This window comes from Xenopus tropicalis, chromosome 10, assembly GCF_000004195.4.
Source record: "Xenopus tropicalis strain Nigerian chromosome 10, UCB_Xtro_10.0, whole genome shotgun sequence".
NCBI classification, from domain to species: domain Eukaryota; kingdom Metazoa; phylum Chordata; class Amphibia; order Anura; family Pipidae; genus Xenopus; species Xenopus tropicalis.
Window position 1 is genome coordinate 18,033,462 of NC_030686.2, and position 18,288 is coordinate 18,051,749.

At 42.0% G+C, this 18,288-nt stretch overlaps 1 protein-coding gene across 1 annotated transcript in view; it reads left to right on the forward strand.

The window, feature by feature from the left end:
• Window positions 1–11,843: 11,843 nt before the first annotated feature.
• The window catches only part of pyy (peptide YY), a 43,003-nt gene continuing 36,558 nt past the window's right edge, over window positions 11,844–18,288 (forward strand). The window contains exon 1 of the mRNA XM_018097778.2: window positions 11,844–11,996. The gene's annotated coding sequence lies outside the window, so the exon portion shown is untranslated. The remainder of the gene's footprint in view (window positions 11,997–18,288) is intronic.

An 18,288-nucleotide genomic window follows, 5' to 3' on the forward strand; every position in this document is an offset into this window, starting at 1 on the left:
GTGCCCAGATCCTGGGAGCCATATTGTGCCATGAAATGTTGGGGGCCAATAGAACAAGAAAGAGAGGTGAACAGGTAGCGTTAGCAGAAGTCACATTGAGAGAGGAAGAGGCAGACATTATTTGCCCACCCAGCCCTGGGACCCTGTGCCAGGCAGCAACACTCTGCCTAGAGAGCCCCACCAAAATGGTCCCTATTGGGCCCCGTAGTTGATAAGACTGGGCCCAGCTATCTTCTAAAGTCACACATATTCACAAATATTCACAAAGCTTAAATCTCCTGGTCTGGTGTAAAAAGTGTATAAAAAGAGACATTTTTTTCCCTGAAAACAACACTTTTTACACCAGCTCTGTAAGTCTGATACAATTGGGCCATTACGCCATTGTTCCTATGGCATTTTGTGGCAATGAATGCTTTATAAATATGCTGCACTATGTCCATATGTAACCTCTTTCATGTCTGCTTATCTGCTTATCAGCCAGTATCCCTGTGTACAAAGCAGGTCCATGTGACTTCCTTATCGACATTTGTTTTCTAAGCAAATAAGGGAAAGTGGGAACAGGACAAATTATTTATAGAAGAAAGGTGAATAAAGCCAAAAATGACTGGGGTGGGTGCGCCCAGATTGGTAACTCCAGCCATCAGAAACCTGGCTCTCTAGGGCCCTCAGCTAAAGTAAACCTCACTTATTTATACTTGTATGACTTATAATCTTATATTGTTGTTAGAGTTTATGTGTTTATGTTTGCATTTCCTATTATTTAGCCTTTTGTTCAGCAGCTATTGTGGAATTTAGCAGCTATCTAGTCACTAGGGTTAAGTTTACCCTAGCAACCAGGCAATGGTTTGAATGAAAGACTGTAGAATGGATAGTGAAGGGCTGGAATAGAAAGATAAGTTAATAGAAAGATAAGTTAGAAAAAGTAACAATAACAGTTAAATTGTAACCTCACAGAACAATAGTTTAGGGCTGCAGAAGAAAAAGACTAAAGCTGGCCATACACGCACCGATAATATCGTATGAAACCTCGATATTTGGTGCGTGTAAGGCAAGTCGGCGAGTCAACCGGTATCGCAGGAAGCTGCTGATATCGGTCGACTCGCCGATCGGGCTGGTTAAAAGATTTTGATTGGGCCCCACAGAAGACGCCTGAGCAAAATCTGCCGTCGGGGCTGAATCCGCAGAAGGAGGTAGAAATCCTATTGTTTCTACCTCCTTATCTGCCTGTTTCAGCCCTGAAGGTTAGTGGCAGATATGACGCAGATCGCCACGTGTGTGGCCACCTTAATAGTTTACAAACTGTAAAGAAATGAAGACCAGCTATTAAGAATAGGACATAACTAAAAGTTAATTTAAAGGTGAACACTCCCTTTAATGGTCTCCTACTCTACTGAGCATTACCAATTCTTTCAGACACAAACTAAAATGTTAAGTTCGGTCGCCAGCACCCCACTGTTGGGGTTTGGGGCTACAGAGGGGACCGATAATGATTAGTTGTGGGGACTGGAAGCCGACGGCCCAGAGCCATTACTTAATTTCAGGAACAAACCAACTGTTATTTATCTGTTTGCTTTACCCTGATTTGATCATGTCCTAGGTCACCTCTTGTCCAGAGGAAAATAACTGGGCACAGCCTCTGCCAACAACTTTTCTTTGATAAAAACAACAGCTGATCAGCATTGCTTTCATTTTTCTATGTTAAGTTATTAATCTGGGCTAATATTAATTACAGCAGAGCCAGGGTGCAAGGACACATTGCAGGGACCCTTTTTCATTTTTATGTCTCTTTAGCTTTTTGTGCATAATAATAATAATGTGAAAATGGCAATTCTACAAGAGGATGTTCATATGTTAAGTTACCACTAGATGTCACCAGATCTCTTCCCTTACATGCGACACATCTTGGATTAAAGGAACAGTAACACCAAAAAAAATGAAAGTTTATCAAAGTAATTAATAGATTATGTACTGCTGCCCTGCACTGGTAACAGTTGTGTGTTTGCATCAGGAACACTACTAGAACACTACTAGAATTTATCTGTTATTTGCTGTGTAGCCTGTGCCTTTTTTGCTTTTTTAACCTTGGATGGCTGTCCTCATGGCTACACAGCAGCTTATTTAATTTTTGGTGTTACTGTTCCTTTTTCGCCTTGAAAAAGCAATAGCGAAACGCGCGTCGGCGTCTCACACCCTAGATCTCTGTGCCGAGGTAATAACCTTTTTGGTAGTAGGCACAGTGGATCGTGTAGCGGAAATATGATATTCTAAGCTTAGATTTAATGTTCCAATTGGGGATTAGCGTAATTGGGTTAGGTGGTATAGGCGACTTTTGTGATCGGTCAATGTGTGACCTAAGGTAACCTGGTTGCCGAGGTATAGAATTTGTTTGAGTAGGCACAGGTTCCCCTTTGTAATTGAAGCCGTGGCTAAGGCGATCAGCACTAACATCTCTAGATAATTTTTAGTGGCGATCGCAACGAATAATCGCTGGGTATGAAAGCCGGTTGCTGAGGTAAAAACTCTGAGGTGGTAGGCACCGGCTCTCTCTCCGTTTTCGCCTTTTGATATCCACAGTGGACAATGTGATTCTGTGCAAACGTGTGGCCGAGGGGTTGAGGTAGTAGGCATAGGCGCTTCCTTATATACACACGAAAGAGGCAATCGCAACGAATAATTGTTGTTTATAGAAGCCGGTTGCCGAGGTAAAAACTCTGAGGTGGTAGGCACCGGCTTTCTTTCCGCCAATTGATACCTGTAGTGGACATTGTGTATTGATGCAAACGTGTTGCCAAGGGATTGAGGTAGGAGGCAGAGGCGCTCCTTTACTTACACATGAAAGAGGTGATCGCAACGAATAATTGTTGTTTATGAAAGCCGGCTGCTGAGGTAAAAACCTTGAGGTGGTAGGCACCGGCTTTCTCCCCGCGTGTTGTTATCCGTAATGGACAATTCGAATTTGTGCTAAACTTGTCGCCGAGGGATTAAATAGGCATAGGCGCTTTCTCATTTCCACATGTAGCCGGGGTATTTATCAAGGACGGCTAAGGTTGGTTAACGAGGTAGATTAATTCTCCCTGTGCTGAGGTAATATTGCGGTTGTAAGCACAGCGATATGGGTATCGTATGTTCCTGTTGAATCTTGTCTGACAGGGTAATACCCTGGAACCGTAACGGGAGACTTACCCGAATAATGTTTAGCGCAGTATTGTTGTTGTATCTATTAAATGGAGGGAGGATACCGCGTACTAAGGAAACGTCTATATAATGCTACAAGTTCTAGATATAGTCGGTTCGGACCATTAACGACCCAAAGGCAATTTGTTTGAGGGCTCTAATTGAGACCCACCGGATAATCGGGTCAGTATAATAATTGGTGCGAGCAATAAAGCTAATTGAAGCGCGGGGGAACCTATAATTAATCCTAGAAAGGAAATATATCTCGTGAAGTGTATTTTTCCATCTAGTTGAAAATCTAGAAATCTTTGTAGTAGTTAACTCTGCAAGTGACATATTAAGAGTTGCATTGATGTACGGATGTGATGCTAAATACTTACCTTAAGTCGCCACTAGAGAGCATCCTAGAAAACATATAAGTTCATACTGACACGCGATAATAACTATAATCAACCACCAAGACGGGTTACACCGTCAAGGTATTGTTAGATGCAAACTTACCTATTTGTAAGGGTGGGAAATTGAAGTGTAACTTATACCAATAACTGGATTGATCAAGGGGTGGAACTATACTAAGTGTTAATAAGGAAATCGACTAAATAGCAACAACCATAAGTAAAGTCGAAACAGCTGAGAATGACACACTTTTCGATTCATATATCCACTTAAGGTTTAGTTTTAGTATTGTTGGCCGTTAACGATACTTACCTTAAAACCACTGTCCTTAATGCAAAGAAATATCCCCTAAGACATGAATGGTGATCTCTGGAAACAGTAAAAGACTTCTAACAATCGCTACATGAGTTGCTTGTAATCATTATCGAAACATTTGACAGCAACATGAATAAAGTGGCAAAATAGTTGCCAATTTTTTGACAGGCATTAAAGCCTAGTACAATAGATAGATCTAGGGTGTGTTATTTTATATTTTAATTTTTCTTCCCTTTTTCTTTTCGCTTTACCAATTTTACGATATATTTTATTTTGTTAATAAAAATAAAGGTTATATTTTAAGATTTACAGGTGTGCCAATAAAAATTGTGTTCCTTTCACTCTTTGACTTATATTCAATACATTACACTTTGCGCACCCTGTAATAATATAAATCGCTGTAGTGTGAGGTTCTTCTACTAATAGATATATACTGTTCCTTTAAAAAGCTCAGGTTTATTTTGGTAAAGTTACACTGAGAGATGGTGATAATGGGATCCCTGCTTCTGGTTTGTACTTGCTGGTTAACTTAGAGGCAATGCAAAGATAAAGACTGCCCAACCAGAGCAATAGTTGTTCTAACATAAGTATAGCTGGGGCCAATTTTCGAGGGCATTTTTGTAGCAGAGGTCTGTGCAATGGAGGTGGCCATTAGTGATGTGCGGGACAGGAAAAACTCAACCCACGCCTGATCTTAACCTGCAGAACCTTAACCTGTGCCTGACTCTATCCCACAGAATGTTACCATTGTAGTACCCCCACCCAACACATGCCCACATCTTCCCACTTCTGCTGCTGCTGCTTCAGAGCACATCTCTGATTCCAGAAGACCATCAGGTCTTTATTCTCAGGAGCAGAGAAGAAGCGTACTTTCCCTTTCTTTATTTTTACTGGCTGTATGTATTTATGTAAAGCAATGGCTATTACATATATGGGTGCCTTAATGGTGGCCCATTTAACCTTGGGCACAGGAATTGAAATTTGGCCTGCACCACCCTAGTATCTAAGTCAGGGGTCCCCAAAGTTTCTTACTCGTGAGGCACTGTCAAATGTAAAAAGACTTGGAGAGCAACACAAGCACCATAAATGTTCATGGAGGAGCCAAATAAGGGCTAAGATTGGCTATTAGGTAGCCTCTATGCACACAGCTTACAGGAGGCTTTATTTGGTAGTAAATCTTGCTTTTATTCAACCAAAACTTGCCCCCAAGTCAGGAATTCAAAAATAACTACCTGATTTGGGGGCACTGAGAGCAACATCCAAGGGGTTGGTGAGCAACATGTTACTCACGAGCCACTGGTTGGGGATCACTGGTCTAAGTCTGTTGTATGCTGACTACTATTAGCCAGAGGGGTCTCATATACACTGGGAGCTGTCCTGCTACCTCCATGTGGCATGGAGGCATCCATATCTAATAAATATCTAATAGAATAAATACATACAGCACATAAATGGAGATTTGTTTTTCATTAGAATTAATTTGAAAATAATATATCCCTTTTACAGTTTTCAAGGTGGAGACTAGGGGTTCCTACTATGAGACCCAGGGTGTTTACTGGGACATTTGACACGAGAAATACCCCCTACTTGTACAGGTACGGGACTTTAACCAGAATGCTCAGGATCATTCTGTAATTTGGATCCCCATACCTTACGTCAGGGCTGTCCAACTGGCGGCCCCTGACACCCTTCTGTGTGGCCCCCCACCTGTCTGGCTGCTGTGACTGCTTACCTTTGTGTAAGATTTAAATGTTATCAATACTCAGATTAACTGCCCCCCTGCATTGTTCACACCTCAAATTCAGGCTGTTAACCCCCTGTATTGTTTGAACATGTAATCCCCTTTACTGTTCATACCTTTTAATCCCTAAATTGTTCATCCCCTGCATTGTTCACACTTCAGACTGTAAGCACCCACATTGTTCTCCTGTTCACACCTCAGACTGTAGGAGCAGTGCCAGCATTGTGTCACTGTATGTACTGTCCTATGCAGAGTATGGCACACACAGCCAGCATAGGGCAGGCAGAGTATGACAAACACAGACAGCATAGGGTAGGCAGAGTATGACAAACACAGGCAGCATAGGGCAGGCAGAGTATGACAAACACTGGCAGCATAGGGCAGGCAGAGTATGACAAACACAGGCAGCATAGGGCAGGCAGAGTATGACAAACACAGGCAGCATAGGGCAGGCAGAGTATGACAAACACTGGCAGCATAGGGCAGGCAGAGTATGACAAACACAGGCAGCATAGGGCAGGCAGAGTATGACAAACACAGGCAGCATAGGGCAGGCAGAGTATGACAAACACTGGCAGCATAGGGCAGGCAGAGTATGACAAACACAGGCAGCATAGGGCAAGCAGAGTATGACAAACACTGGCAGCATAGGGCAGGCAGAGTATGACAAACACAGGCAGCATAGGGCAGGCATGTGCCATACTCTGCCTGCCCTATGCTGCCAGTGTGTGGCATACTCTGCCTGCCCTACCCTTCCCATTTGTGCCATACTCTGCCTGCCCTATGCTGCCAGTGTGTGCCATACTCTGCCTGCCCTATGCTGCCAGTGTGTGCCATACTCTGCCTGCTGTATGCTGCCTGTGTGTGCAATACTTTGCCTGCCCTATGCTGCTGGTGTGTGCCATACTTTGCCTGCACTACCCTGCCTGTGTGTGCCATACTTCGCCTGCCCTATGCTGCCGGTGTGTGCCATACTCTGCCTGCCCTATGCTGCCTGTGTGTGCCATACTCTGCCTGCCCTATGCTGCCTGTGTGTGCCATATTCTGCCTGTCCTATGCTGCCTGTGGGAGGTGAAACTGGCAGGGGTTTGTACTGGGAGTTTGTAAGCATTTGGAAATAGTCATTATATGGTCCCTAAGGTGTGTAATTATATGTGTAATTATATGCTGGGTGTCGCTGTGCTATCCACAGAAGTGGAGGAGGAGGCATATGGATTTAAGGGTATGTTTTAATATGACATAATATAATACTTTCACATACGAATGAAGGGTGAGTGTTATTTAAACAGTAAATAAACCCAATAGGATTGTTTTGCCTCCAATAAAAACGAATTAAGTCTTTGCTGATATCAAGTACAAGTTACTGTTTTATTATTATAGGGGAAAATGAATTAACTCTATAGAAGAGCTTTCTGGATGGGTTTCCAGATAACATATCGTACACCTTGTTAAACCTGGCTCTTTCAAAAACATCCTTGTGTGTTAGCAGCACCCTTTTAATTTAAAGTTACCAGATTATTTGAGAAATCAGGGACACCTGGCTATTGTGATATTGTATCTACGCAGCTGTGCACAGACCCCAGATCCAAAATGTACTGAGATCTGTTGTGTCCTATGTGCCAGCAGATGGCAGTATCAGAGTCATTGATAACTACAGAAATAGATTTTGGGTACATTGTTAGTCTTTGTGATGAATTTCGCTCCATCTACGTGGTGCCGGAGTCATTTCTTGGGCCTGACGTAGGAACCTGGATATTTGGGTTGTTCTTGACGTAAGGATGATACACTGGCCAGAGCTGGGAACATACACGTGGGATGGAGATGGTTCCTCCATTCACGTTACAATAAATCAGTGTAAGGTACATTAACGGTGATGGATAGTAAAGAAGGGGGGGTCAGCGCTGGTAGCGTACCCGCTCAGCAATAAACTGACTTAGCAGAAGGAGCGCTTGAATGTAAGATCTTTTATTTCACTGGAAAGCACGGTTCCTCAAAGTTATTGTTACCCGTAGTTCCTAATCTTTCTATCCAGTCCCTCTCCTATTTATCTTCCTGTCTCGTGTTCAAACTGCTGGCTGGTGGCTAGTGTAAATTGGACCCTAGCAACCAGATAGCTGCTGAGACTCTAAACAGAAGGGGCTGCTGAACAAAAAGCTCAAAAACCATAAAAAACTAAGACGAATTGCAAGGTACCACTACAACTCAAAGTTAAAATAAAGGGTGAACTTCCCTTTTACTTAAAGTTAAAGTAAAGGTGAACTTTTACCCTACATTCCTTCTGTCTTGTTATTCTGAGATGGACTTTAGTTTTTTCTTTCCAGCCTGACCGATTGGTTCCTTTCTTTCTTATTGTCTCTTAATATCCAGGGCGCAGATGGAGCTGCAGTTGCTCCTCTCCACTGGCTTTGCAAGAGCCAAGAGCCTTAGTTATTAAAAGCCACTCCACATTCCAATCTTCCCTCTGCTGCCAGACACGCGCCGCTCTCTTCTCCTGACTCTCAGCATGTACAATACCCAACTGCACATTCTCTCCCCGAGACTCATCTTATTAAGTGATGTTTTTAACCGCTCCTTTCTCTTGCCCATGTCCTTCACCGCCTGTGCCTTTATATGTCCATCACCTTCTGATTTTCTACATGAAAAGAAGAGAACAATGCAAGTTATTAACAGAACTCACTATTCAACGCTTGTCTTTTAGCTCTTATTTCAAAATGTGATTAGGAGATGGACGAACCAGCTTGTACTGTATAGGTACTGTGATAGGTCTTTGTCATTAAGGCTCCCAGGCAGCCTCTCTGGGGGTTTAGGTATCAAGTTAAGTGTAGTCCCCAAAAACTAATAAAGCAGTTTGTGGCTTTCCATCACTGCTCTAACCATGCTACAGAACCAGACCCAATTCATACTGTACAATGCACCTCCAGTCTTGTCCTACTGGTTTCCAACCTGGGAATGGGGGACCCAAACTGAAGGTGACATAGAGTGAATGCAGAGTTATTGTGCTAATTATTATGGCCGGGGTTGAATGGGGGGGTGAAATATTAAAATGGAAGCCTAAAAAACCTAATTGTTTTTTAGCTGGAATACTCTAGTACTAGTACACTAGTACTGCTGATAGAAATAATAGAAGAGATACAAGTATGGAAAGTAACTCGCCAAAACTGGTACAAAGAAATGAGACCCCAGTGTGTATATATAAATCCAGTGGCTCTGCTGCAGCAAAATTGCTTGAGGAGCCCCTACGGGTGATACCTCTGATTGTTGCGTGACATTTAATCTCTTGTATTGAACAATACTTGTAACTTGGCTGGTGTGTTAGCTCTTTGACCAACCCATATTATGGCCTTCGAAAGGCCATACTGTATGACATTACCATTTTAATTTGGCCCATAAACATGCTACATAAGAAATATACAGATATGTTGCTCCCTTGCAGAACACTGCTTAATCCAGGGACATACCTATACTGCCATAGGGTTATGACATCTCTCTATACTGCTCTTCTGTCATGGTTGAAATGGGACACCTGCTAGACAACTAAAGAGCTTAATTATAATTTGTTTTTCTAAAGACACAGGGCCCTAGATAATACATTTACTTCAGGCAGCTCTATTCCCTTGTGGGGATTAAGTCACATTAATTCTTAATTTGCTTCCCTTATTTTATCATCCGTGTCATCAGGCCACTTCTAGGACAATAAAATGTTGTTACTGACTTCACACTCATCAATTGTGTGTTTCAATGAAGGTTAATTAACTGAGTGGCAAACAGAAGGCTATCGATCGGAGAAACGTTTGGAAAGACCAGCGCCTTGTCAATAAGTAATTAAGATGCAGTTTGTTAAAATGTGTTGATTGCTATGGAGGCCTTCTCTGACCTGCTATCTGCTAGGCCTACTGAAGGTTGTTTTAACCTCAGTGAGGTCTCGTCTGTCTAAATCCGGGATCCTCAACCTTTTTAATTGTGAGCCACACTCAGATGTAAAAAGTGTTTGTGAGCCACACATCCTTGAAAACAGTTCCTCGAGGGTGCAGTATAAGGCCTGTGATTGGTTATTAGGTAGCCCCATGTGTACTGCTGGCCTGCAGGAGGCTCTGCTTGGAGTAAAACTGTGTCTCTGTACTTCCAAAACTTGTCCCCAAGCAAAAGATTTAAAAAAATGGGCACCTACTTTGAGGCCACTGGGAGCAACAGATTTCTCATGAGCCACTGGTTGGGGACCACAGCAGAGTGCTCATCATTACAGAAATTGTTCCCCTATTTTGAGGTATTGTCCACTGATGAAATGTAGGATTTGATTCCATCAAAGACCTGTAATGTTGAGTGTTCCAATAAATCATTTCAATGGTCCATAAAACCCACCGAGTTTCAATAACTTTGTCCATGCATGGGAAGGGGTTAAAATAGGCTTTCAGTGCACCAGTCTTGGATATTGACTGGCTAGCAAAGAACAAGATCAGGTAGTTTCTTCAATGAATACCCACATCCATTGGCTTTGGGATGAAGAGATTTCCCAGCCTGCTCTGTAGCATATTGCCAGAGTGGTTCAGTGTGGTATTTACAGGGCAATTACAGGCCAGATGAAAATTAACCTAATAATAGAAAATTCTATCTATCTATCTATCTATCTATCTATCTATCATCTATCTATCATCATCTATCTATCTATCATCTATGTAATATATAACCCAGTTCAGTGTACAGTACTACAGCAAGAATTATATACCTTATATCTGTCTATCTGTCTATGTCGGCTGGGTGTATATCATGCTGCATTGACGTATACTCTATTAAGGCAAATCAATAGAACATGAAACAATCTGTGTTTTGGGAAGGAAACAGAAACCCTATACAGTATTCTTTCCTATCCATTGAGCACCTAAAACCTAAACATGTACATGATGTATGGAAACATAGGATGGGCATGTCTTCAAAGCTACATTGGTATGGTAGATCTCTTTAGCAATGTTTGCTTTATCCAAGGTTTTACTGTACCCCCCTACTTTAGGGGTCCCCAAACTTTTGTAGTACTTTTCCTACAAATGTTGGAGCCACGCACACATTACAAGTGCATTTCCAGGGGCTATTACCTAAAACAATGTGGCTAGGTTTATAGACAGTTGACTACTAGGTTCCTCCCCAGGTTGTATCATTCATACAGTGCTGGAAGCAGGTAGCATCCTGGAATACTCATATTCATTGCATACAGCATGTCCTTGGCCATAACCAGCCTCTGCTCTAGTTGTCCCAATACATCGTGTACCATCTTCTACCCATGGATTGACCGAGCAATGTAAATAGAAAATAACAAGCCCAAGGTTTTATTGCCTTTCACTTACTACACCGTTGCAATAAGAGGCTCTTATCTGGCGATTTAATGGCAATGAGTTATCAGCGTGTTCTAAGATAAACAATTCAATTGCTCGAGACTGTAATCCCTTTGTTTGCCTGATCGGAGAAGATGGTTCCAAATGCCAAAGCCCATGTCTTTCTTCTTCAAATTGCTTATAGATATACAGGCACATAACAGTATACTGAATTATATACATACTTAATCAGGCAGTTCTTTTCAATATTGTGTATCTCAGTACGACCAATTCAAATCTGCACTTAATCTTACAAGTACATTATTGATGTAACAAAAACAGGACCTGTCTAAGGTGAAATTTGCTCTAGACCCCAAACCCGAGGGGGGCCCTTTGGCTATAAAATGCCTTTGGTCAAGGTAAGAGTTGTATATTACTAGCTGTATTTTCAGGCTGTCTGAAAAGTGCCTGAAATTATTGTATCCCATTGACTTGAGGGGAAATAGCTCCATTACTGTCACTTTGTAGCCTAAAAATGCTCAATCAATGTTTGGGCTGAAAGGCAGCAATACTGGCACTGTCAAGTATTCCCCTTTTAAGTCAATGGACTTAAATGGGGTTTTCTTTGGCTGTGTGCCAGAAGCCTTAAGGTGGCCCTTTACAGGCTGATAAAAGAACAGACCAAGTTGGCAGCATAGTTGTCAGATTGTGGGAAAAATCGACCAAATATTTATCAAGCAGGTAATCGGCAAGATTTGGTCATCTTCTACCAGGTCTCATTGGCCCTCATTATGGCCCAGTGTGTTGTTGGCCAAACTGCGTAAAGACCCCCTCTATTGGTGACCTTGCTAAAAAGCTATGGCTAGCTTGATTTTAAGTAATGTTTGTTATATTTTCTTTACTCTTTGCCTTCAGCCTTTGTTGAAATCACAGAACCCCAGCAAAAGAAAGAAGTCTGGGGGGTGCTTGTTGTGTAACAAATTAGAGGCAAAGTTTACTCATCTCTACAATGGGGCATTGGTCTTGCTTCCTACCACAAAGATCACAGCTTGAGCAAAACAGCACAGGTAAGGAAAAAACATTTTGCCCATTTTGAGATATATATTTGTAAATATTGTAACAAAAGGAAGACTTGACTAAGACTTGGGAGAGAGAGGTGCTATATTTTTGTATATGAAAGGCATCAAGTCTGTTATCTACTGGTTAATCTGCACTGTATCAGTTATGGTTCTTGGTTTATGGAGAAAGAAAGTTGAGTGTATAACCTTGAAGACTTTCCACCATCTTATGTTGCTTTGCCTCTTTTCCTCTGAAGTGTATAAAGGTTCCAGGTCATACATAGCCATATTTTTTAGATCAGCCTTATTTACAGCCCTCTGTATTTCCTAAATAAGTTGCACAAATGCATTTGTGCTTTCACCATCATTCATAGTCTAGAAACAATAGAAAATGCACCCCAGTCATGCCTAGTTAACCCAGAAACACACTCAGTCAACCCAGAAATCCACCCTCTCTCTAAGGTCTGTCTCTTTTGCAATCCACAATTTGGAAAATGTCCTACCTAAATCTGAACCATTAGCAGGCTTTTTGTGCAGCACATATAAAGGACCTGTTTTTAGGAGAACCTCATGTCAGAGTCAGTCAGGATTTGAACTCGGCTTGATGTGATCCTGGCAACATGCATTTGCCTCCTGAGCCACAGGAGGCATTTTGGGCTGACTCTGTTTGATTCTTCTCTTGTCTGTCTTCTACTTTCTGTCTGCTCCCTTTCCTTCACCCACCTCATTATCCTCATGTGTTTCCCATCTCCTAATCTTGACCCTTTATAGGCCTGTCCCTGACCATTGCCCCTTGCTTGGTCATTAAGTGTTTCCTGTGGCCCTGCCGCTGTGTTCCTTGTTCCTGTGTCTATTCTTGTTATTCTTCTGGTTCCAAGCTCCAGATTCCGAGTCTTGTTCCTGCCCTTGCCCTGTTCTCTGGTGCCCTTCCTTGTTCTGCTTTGATTTCCCGGTTCTGACCTTGGCCTGTCCTCGACTTCTCTTGGTTGCTGCTAGCCCTGACCTTTGGCCTGGATTGGATTACGTCTCTGCCTGCCGATTCTTATATTCAAGTGTGTATATCCATTGTGTGCACTGTTACTTTACTAAGTTTATTAAAGTTCTTCACTAATCATCATGGCCTGTGACACCAGTCCTGTGATCTATGGTTACACTCCGGGTTACCCAGTCTTATGGCTCCCACCTTCCTGGTACTCCACGGCATCTCCTCAGGGAGATCGTGACACCTCATCTCCAAAACATTCTGTCTTTCTCTTAGTACAGGGCAATACCTATGCTGACATTATTCCATGGTATCTCTCTGTACAGACATTGGGTAGATTTATTGGGCTGCCCCTGCGGAACTGGACGCAGTACAGGCGAATACCAACACCTATCTTGTTGTGGTGAGGTCCCTGGCAAAACAGATTATGAACAAACCAATCAGCTGAGGGTTTTTATGGTTCTGGGAGTGATGGGGCTGCAGGATGGGCAACTCTGAATAATGTGTTACTTTTGACCATTTTGCTTTATCCTATTGCTATGCCACACATACCTAATATTGTTGCTCTTTATGGATCCATTAGGCCTCTTTTTGGGGCTCAGGTCTATATACACCCCCTTTAACAAATCTTTGGCAGAGGTACACCAAAGAGGGAGTCTGTGAGGAAAAGCATACAATCCAGTACCAGTACAGTCCCAGTTGGGCCTTAGGATGGTGGGGCTAGTCTACAGTAAACGATGAAACACAGTACTAAGTTCTAATGGCTGTAGATACTGTAGTAATTTTCTCCATTTGTGGAAATCTGATAACGTTGCCATTACCTTCTGCAGCCTTGCTTAATGACTGTAGGGTAGTGGGTGTATACCCAAGGGATGGTGTGACACACAGTGTGACATTATGACAGATGAGCACTATTAAACATTGTTTAAAGGTCATCAGTGAGACATATGAGATATTTTAGTCATACTTTCCCCTTTTTTTCAACTTGTGGGAATAGTGTCTGTTCCAGGCACTGATGAGGGAAATCAAGAGGATAAAAGCATGGAACTCAGCAGCTATTTTTGGCACAATCAGCAACAAGTTGGAAACTTATAACTGCTTCAACATGTCGGCATAGAGTTCATTCATATCTATAATGGCTTCCTATTAGATGGGTTACATGTTCAATTCAGAAGCTCTGTAATGGGACAGACTGGATTTTAAAAATGAGGGTCTGGAGGGGGTTTCTGGCAATGACCAATCAGCCTTGATGTGACATATCCATTTAGTCCTTCAAGGGATACTGTCATGATTTTTATGGTTTACTTTATATTTCTAAATTATACTGTTTACATGGCAAATAATTCACTCACACATGTATTATTTAGTTGTAATATTGGTGTGTAGGCGCCATTTTAGTGCATTGTGCCTGAGTCTGAGCTTTCAGAAGGAGCCAGCGCTACACATTAGAACTGCTGTCACATGGCTGTGGCACCCTGGGAAATAAAGAAAATGGCTAGCCCCATGTAAAATTTTAAAATGAAATATAAAAATATCTCTTCGTGTTTTTGAAAAATGGATTTCAATGCAGGATTCTGCAGGAGAAGCTCTAATAACTATTGGGTTTTGAAAAAAACATGTTTTCCCATGACAGTATTCCTTTCAGTTCCTCCTACAGTGGAAATGAGCTTGCTGTAGGGTGTTAAATGGCATTTAGAGCATCTGTGCAAGGAGGGCAGTGCCATAAAAACTATGGACACATTGACTCCCTCCTGTACTTTAGATTTTAACCCATTCTGAACCCCAGAGTGGAGCCAGGCGCTCTGTTACCTTCTGGCAAGTGAAGAGGATTAAGATAAGATGTTTTCTACGCAGCCATGAAAAGCTGGTTGAAGAAAACTGTGAATGAGCCTCTGGTCTCCACTTGTCTTTACAGCCATTACCTTATCTGCGATTGTATAGATCTGCTCTCTACTTTGCTGTTTACTTTCCTTCTCTTCCAATCACACGCCATCTGCCTCGGCAGTGAAAGGGTTTCTACATGGATATCAGATGACTTCTTTCTCTGACAACCCCAGTGGGCACATTAAGGGTTTATTAGAGCTTTGTGTGTGGTGGATCTATCTCCTGTCTGCTAAATGGGGCAGAAACTCTCGTTGTGCCAAGGGAGGCAGAGTTGTGAGCTTCCGGAGTGAACCAGTCAACACCATCTGCCATTGGGTCAGCTTGCTCCATCCACTGTCCTAAAGTGTCCCCCTCCCCTCTCTGCTGTCCTGCCTGCAATGTACTCTATTAAGCAATCTGGTTTTACCCAGCTAAAAGGTTTCTGTACTAACACAGATGTGGCAGCAACTTTTAGTGTACCTGTGTTCTTTAATAAAGGCTATCAAGGTTATTGTGTAATCCAGGTCTGAAGCATCAGACTGGTGGATAAATATATAAAAAATATAATACAGAATAACTGTGAATGCTGGGAGGTGTGGCTCACAACAGCTCTGGACCTTTTGCTTATCTTCTAATGCTCTTCCTACAGTCTGCAGTACCCTGTACATATGGGGAAGCCAGCAGCGTTGGTGTAGAATAACATTAACAGAATAGTATATTTTAGTTCAAATCCTAACCAGATTAGCTGGCTGTATACAATCTGTGGAGCTATGGGGAAAATGTAACTTAATCACTGGTGTCACCCTATCCACTGCAGCTCCCTTCCTTTTGGAATCACAATTTTGGTTCTCATTTGAGTGGTTTGGTATGGGCTATAAGCAGGGCAGTTTTAAAAAATGGGCAAAAGGAGCATTTTTCCCTTCAAGGTAGGGGCATTTCTTCTAGCATAACTTTTGGCAGAAGCATCCTGTAGAGTTGGCAGACCCATCCTATCACCTAGAAGAGCTCTACAGTATAGACCTTTTAATATCCCTGCCTTTTTATTGTGGCATCACTATTTTTTTTTTCTTTTTCTACTCCCGGGGCTGTTAAACTGTATAGGGTGCCTCTGCTTATGATAAATTGTGTTGTTTTGCCATTGGTGCTACATGTGGTTTTTAAAGGGGGACCCTACCAACAAAACCAGTTTTATGACGCACACATTATAGGTTTTTGTTAAGAATTGCAGGGCCTATTGTGCCTTGCATTCTGTAATTTCCTTCGCTTTGGACCCTTTCACTTTGCACTGATGATTTAACCGCTTCTTTTTTGTTATTTAATCATTAATAGAAACCCTTTACAAGATCATTTTATTTAGCAGATTTGTAATATTTTGCTATATTTGCTTTCTCTGCAAACTGTGTTAATCATTCCGTAGGCTGCCAGAGGTCTTCTAATTAAATCCACATACACCTAACAAACACCTATTGAGGCTTCTGATCTGACTGGTGGGCACATTGTGACACAGAATGACCGTCTTTGTTAGGAGCTCTTCAGTCTCCATAGAAAATTACCGTTGCTATGTATATGCAAAAACATGCATTGTTCTATTACAAAAGAAGATTGTGTGGGTATGTACTAAGGGAGATTTATATTATTACTGTTAATTAGAATTTTCTTTCGGCTGAGCGGGTGTTTGCATATTTATTGTCAAGGATTTGTCACCACCAGTCATTGACTTTGCACATATGGTTATTGTCTAAGTGACCTATATGAAATAAAAGGAAAACTAGGTAGAATGACCGATATTTTTACTGGATACCTTACTATGGGACCTTCAAGAGACTTGGGTCTCTCTTCTTTCACAGGGCAATGCTGATGACAAGATGTCCACTTGGTGTCCACCAAGACTGTAGGAAAGGGACCATCAATGTAGGTCAGAATTCCATGCAGATACAGAAATATGTGTTGGTTGGGATGTGAACAACATGCAAATGTATTATGTTCTTTATATCTCAGCTTTATCTAAGAACATCATTTAGCACATCTACAGTGAGAGGAGATTTTGTCAATAGCATAGCAAGGTTGTTATTGTAAGGACCATATTTATATTTTTTCTATCCTGGGCAAAGAGTGGTAGTTTTGAGTTGTTTGGTGGCTTCAAAAATTGGGTTGGGTGACTTACTTGGGCCTGTTTATTTATAAGCAGAGAGATTGAATTGGATTCTGTGGCTGAATTGGTGTTTTCAGTATTGGACTTGTCCTTTTCACTGCCCAACCTGTTTATATCAGGGGTCCCCAACCTTTGTTACTCATGAGCCACACTCAGATGTAAAAAGTGTTGGTGAGCCACACAAGCATGAAAAAAGGTTCTTTGGGGAAGCCAAATAAGGGCTGTGATTGGCTATTGGGTAGCCCCATGTGGACTGCTGGCCTGCAGGAGTAAAACTGAGTCTCTATGCTCCAAAACTTGCCTCCAAGCCAGACATTTAAAAAATGGGCACCTACTGTGAGGCCACTGGGAGCAACATCAGAGGGGGTGGTGAGCAACATGTTGCTTGTGAGCTGCTGCTTGGGGTTCACTGATGTATATAATTCAGATCAGCAGTCTGTAGCTAAGGGTTAGTCACTCTATTCGAGTCTGCTGATGCACTGATAGCCCAGCTTGGAGTCTCTAAGGTAAGCGCACCCTGGATTAATCCAACTGTTACCTGCTTTAGATAAGAAGCACAGGGGCTTATTAAATCTGTTTAGAAATACTCAGCCTTGGCCAATCACGACTAGGGAAGCCATCACATGTCTCCTTCCAGATGCTGAGCTTTAGTGGTAAACACTGAGTAACATATTCACATCCCAGGCTCCCTAATTTAAAGCATCACTTTAGCTTGTACTGTGATGGAGAATTAACCTTTACGTGCGCCCCCACCGTTGCCTCGTGAATTACCACTTAACATACATTTTTCTGTGATTCTGATAAGATAAGAAATCTCCACGCAAGATGTTAATGCGAGGGAACATCCGAGGGAATCAATCTAATCTGTGCAAGGCTTGTTCCGGAACTTTCTGAGGCATCGATCAGGGCTCCAGAGCTTGTTGACACAAGATAAGGCTGGGAGGGACCAAGTGACTTAGTGAATTTGCTGATGAACCCTGTGTACATAGGGAGAGCATTCCCATCACGCATACGCCACTTAATGCATTAAATATCTCTTGCTTGGGCCACTCAGCCATTTTTCAGCCATGAAAAGATGTCGGTTTTTATTTTTAATTAAAGATTTTGAAAAAGAATCCTTTAAAAGAAATGAAATGCAAATAAGTATTCATATTTTTTAACTGTAATATTTTTTGCTTTCATTTTTTTAAAGTGTTCCATTGGATAAGGGTGTTTCTTTTGTATTTAGATCAGAATTGCAGCTATTGTATCAGCAGAATGGGAAGTCCTTCTGCAAATGTCAGCAGGGCCGGATTTGTCTTCTG